Raw genomic sequence first — 5,179 nt, 5'->3', positions numbered from 1 at the left:
AGGAGGCTTTGCTGGTCCTGCAGCATCAGAGGCATGAGTGGCCCCTCTGTGCATGTACTCTGTGTGTCCCAACCACGTGTGTGCCCTGCCTTTAAGTCCTGTATGTATTATTCTTATGAATGACTCTTTTTTCCACTGAGTCTATATGCATTTATATGAGAGAGAGGTTTAAGTGAGGGCAGTGTTCTGTCTCAACCTGTCTAACTATGTTATTTCATCTTCAGATGTAGGATTGTCAAATTCTGCTGTCTCTGTCACCATCAAGACTAAAGGAGGGCCCCTGCCATCCATTCCTCTATATCCTTTGTCTTTTCTTGGGGGTGGGGGGAGGAGTTAGGCAATGGGGTTAAGTGACTTGCCCAGGGTCACACAGCTAGTGTAATGTGTCTGAGGCCCGATTTGAACTCAGGTCTTCCTGAATCCAGGACCAGTGCTCTATCCATTGCTCCACTTAGCTGCCCCCATTCCTGCACTCTTCTTACTCCATTTTAAATTTCCCTTTTCTTTTTTCTCTTAAAAATGACAAAACAGAATAAAGTATACCTACGCCCTGCATTTGGCATTTCTTCAGGGAGTGCACTGCTTAAGCAATGGTCTCCATCTTCTGTTCTAATCTAATCTCTTTCCAATTTATTGTTCTCCTAGCAGCTCTAATTTCATTTTGCTTCATTTGCTCTGGCTTTATTTCTCTCTCCCCCCCAATAGTATTTTATTTTTTTCCAATTGCATGTAAAGATGGTTTCCAACATTCACTTTTATAAGATTTTGAGTTCTAATTTTTTTTCTCCCTCCTTTCCCTTCCCCCTCCCCAAGGTGGCATGCAATCTGATATAGGCTATACATGGACAATACCATTAGGCATATTTCCTCCTTTTTCATGTTGTGAAGGAAGAATCAGAACAAGAGGGAAAAACCATGAGAAAGAAAAAAAAAAGAGAAAATAGTATGCTTTGGTCTGCATTCAGCCTCCCTCAGTTTTGTGGATACAAAGAAAGGCAGAAAACAGTCTCTCTTCTTAAGGAGCTCCTTCTAATGTTCTCTAACATGAAAACAACTATGTACCAATAAGATACATACAAGATAAATTGTAGATAATCATATAGAATCGACTACCCTGGCTCTACCTGCCTGAAGGCCTTGGAGATATCATTTAACTACTCTTACTAGGTTCTCTGGTACCCTTAAGCATCTTCCATTACATTCATATACCACAACTTGTTCAGCCATTTCCCATTTGACCGGCATTCCCTTGATTTCTAATTCTTTGCCACCATGAAAAGAGCTGCTATAAATATTTTTGTACATATATATCCTTTTTTCTTTTTCATGACCTTTTTGGGTTATAGACCTAATAATGGTATTGGTAGATCAAAGAATATGCACAGTTTGATAGCCCTTTGGGCTTAGTTCCAAATTACTCTCCAGAATGGTTGGATCAGTTCACAACTCTACCAACAGTGCATTAGTGTTCCACTTTTCCCACATCTTCTCCAACATTTATAATTTTTTTTCTCATATTAGTCAGTCTGTTAGGTGTGAGGTGGTACCTCAGAGTTGTTTTAATTTTCATTTCTCTCATCATAGTGATTGGGAGCATTTTTATATGACTATAGATAGATTTAATTTCTTCATCTGAAAACTACTTGTTCATATCCATTTACCATTTATCAATTGGGAATGACTTGTATTCTTACAAATTAACTCAGTTCTTTATCTATTTTAGAAATGAGGTCTGGCTTCATTTCTTTGGGTCATTCTTGAAGTCCTCGTGGTCTAGGCATTCTTTTCTCTGAAGCTTTGCTTATAGGAAGAAGGAAGGATGGATTTATTAAGGAATGACATTGTGCCTGACATACAAATATTATTTCATTTGATCATCACAACCAAATGGGAGGGAGGTATTATTATCATGCCCTTTTTACATTTGAGGAAACTAAGGCAGCTAGGTGGTACAGATAAGAAGACTCATCTTCCTGAGTTCAAATCTGGCCTCAGACATTTATTAGCAGTGTGACCTTGGGCAAATCACTTAACCCTGTTTGCCTCAGTTTCCTCATCTTTAAAATGAGCTGGAGAATGAAATTGCAAACCACTCCAATATCTTTGCCAAGAAATTCCAAATGAGGTCCCAGAGAGTTGGAAATGACTGAACAACAACAAAAAGACATACAGATTTTAAATGACTTGCCCAGGATCACACAGACAGTATCTGACACCATATTTGAAATCAGGCCTTCTTGATTCTACACTTAGTGCTCCATCTACTTTACCACCTATGTGCTCTATACTTCTTATGTTGTTATTGTCTTCTTCTGGGTTCAGCTGTTGGGGTTCTCTTAACTCAGGGTATTTCTTCATTATATTCAGAGCTGTCTTCTATTTACTCACATCTACAACCTTAGTTCCTGGATTGTGATTTTGTTGCCAGGACCATGCTGTGTCCCCTCTTGTACTCTTGTATAGGGTAGGTAGGCCATTTGTTCCTTTCCCTCTGTAGTCTGGGTGCCGCTGTCATTGTCCTACATTATGGATGGGATAGCTGAGAACAAACCCCACTTTCTGCTATAATCACTTGTATTTGACTCTGAGGATAGCAGTAAGCCATGTGGTCTTTTAGAGTCACAACTAGAGAATGAGTCATCTCCCAGTTGGGAATTGCAGAAGGAGAAGGAAAGAGTGATGTGTTGGAGACTGTGCTGGTTTCCTTGCTCCTGGAGACTCCCTTCTCTCCCATCACCCAATACACTTGGGCCACCTGGGCACTGCCCTGGTCCTATTTCCTTCTGTGCCTATAGCATGAACATTGGCTTTGAGCTATATGGAGAGCCCCAGGGAGAATCACACTGCCAAACCTTATGACCCTACAAAGTGCACCAGAATAAAAATGGTCAATCCAATTGTGTTTTATATGTGTACATATATGTATATATACACACACACACATATATATATACACATATATATTCCAAATGATTATAATTATTAAATGATATGTTTAAATGATTTATAAGAATTAGGACAATGAAATTATTCCTGAGTGGAAAGATTTGCCAATTCAGATTTGTCTGTTTAAAAAAGATCATTGAAAGAGAAAAAAAGGGAGACTACAATATATGCCAACATTGTTTTAGACAATTTAAAACAACTAGACTGTATAAGGTTGGAATGTTGTTGTGGTATAAGAAACAATGAGTTGGTGTTCTTAGAAAAATAGGGAAAGACTTGGACCTATGGAGGAAAACATTATCTACCCTCAGAGAAACAGAGGACAAACAAGTATAGAACAATCTTGCATAGATGCATATGAATGTATATGTCAATATATGAATATGATTATAGATACCTAAGTATATGTATGTATATGTAGGAGTATGTATATATGTATGAATATATCTGCTTGTGTGTATATGTGTGCATAATGTGTGTATATTTGCATATATGTGTATTTGTGTGTGTATGTGTATCTGTATCAATATCAATCAGTGCTTCATTGTGGACTTCTTGTAGGAGGGGGAGAGGATGAGGGGAAAAGAGAACAAAGTAAAAAATGCACAGCAGAGAACAAGAAAAATTTACAAGGAAGCAAAGAAAAGATGGAAAGCTCTGAACACAATGTGTAGTATTTATTATATAGGTTTCTGGAAATGGAAATTCATAGCAGTATATTTTGAATCCTCTCTTACACTCTGCTGTGCACATGGCAGTGCTTTTTTTCCTTTTCTTATTTTGTATTTAAGTTTAAAATAAATTAATAAAAAAGACACCAGAACTCACTCTCCCATGTTGCACTCTTTATTTTGGATTGGGCAAAGTAGGTTTGGTAGGAAATAAATGTTTTTTTTAAATGTCTCCTTGGTTTGAATATTTTTTTTATGATTCAAAGTGCCATTGTGTATTGGAACCAAAGACTTTTCCATATAAAATTTACAAGTCAGCATAAAAAGAGAAAAGCCTTTAAATCTGGCATCTGTGTGGTATAGGATGTAAGTGTCAGTGAGGAGATAAGAATGGCAAGCAGATTGTAGACCTAATCTCTTATTCTAGCCTTTACTATGCCTTCAACAGGCCATTCAGGCCCCATTTCTAGTCACTCAGTCAAAGAGTTTCTATTTGCATCTAGAGGCTTTAAGTGAAAGGACAACAGAGTTTATATTTGGACCTCTAGGTAATAAGGATGTAGTACAGTTTATTGAGTAGGGGAGTGGCATGGTCAGCCGTGGACCTCAGAATAATCACTTTGGTTGTTGTACAGATAATGGATGAGAGGGGGGAGATATGAGTCCATGAGTCCAATTAGGATGCTACTCTAATAGTTCAGACGATGGGTGATGAACTAGAGCAGTACATGTGCAAGGGGGCAGAAGGGGACTCACATGAGAGATATTGGGGAGGAGGAAGCCACTGGATCTGGCAACTGAGTGGGCACATGAGGTGAGTGACAGGGAAGAGTTGAGGATGACACTGAGGTTGTGAACTTGGATAACTGGCAGGATGGTGATACCCTCAACAGACAAAATGGAAGCTCAGAAGAGGGGAGGGTTTGGCGGGTAGGATAAGGAGGGCAATTTAAAAAATGTTGAGTTTGCAATGTCTAGGGGACATGAAATTCTAAACGAGTAGTAGGCAGTTCATGATGTGGGGTTGGAGGTTAGGAGAGAAACTAAGTCTGGAAATATGGATTTGGTAGTTGTCGGTTAGGACACAATCATTAAACGTATGGGAACTATTGAAGTGTAGTATAGAGAAAGCCAGCTGAGGAGCCCAGAAAATCAGAGTTCAAGTTCTGCCTCAGATATAACCTGGCTGTATTACCTTAGAAAAAATGTCTTGAACTCTCAGTTTCTCAGGGCAATTCTGCATGAGTAAAAGTTGCAGATTAGAGGTAGCTTTTTATTGTTGGAGGGAGCTCTCTATAATAAATGACTCACAGGTTTTAGAAAAATAAAAATATTATTATTATTAGAGGTGTATGCCCTTGGCTCTAAATCTGGACTACCTTTCTTTGGTCTTTTAAAGTATTTTTATTAAGTGTCCCTAAATCTGGCTAATTAGCACTTTAGGCTATAATTTCAGTGATGGTAGGGCAAATCTCACATTCCTCCTTTTTTTTCTTTTCCTGTAAATTTCTCTGAATAGTCACTTTGTTTGAAAGTATTTTCACTTTCTGTTCAGCCTTCAC

Source organism: Vombatus ursinus, unplaced genomic scaffold (assembly GCF_900497805.2).
Source record: "Vombatus ursinus unplaced genomic scaffold, bare-nosed wombat genome assembly UNPS02014775.1, whole genome shotgun sequence".
In the NCBI taxonomy this organism is placed as follows: Eukaryota; Metazoa; Chordata; class Mammalia; order Diprotodontia; family Vombatidae; genus Vombatus; species Vombatus ursinus.
This window is presented reverse-complemented; position numbering follows the sequence as displayed.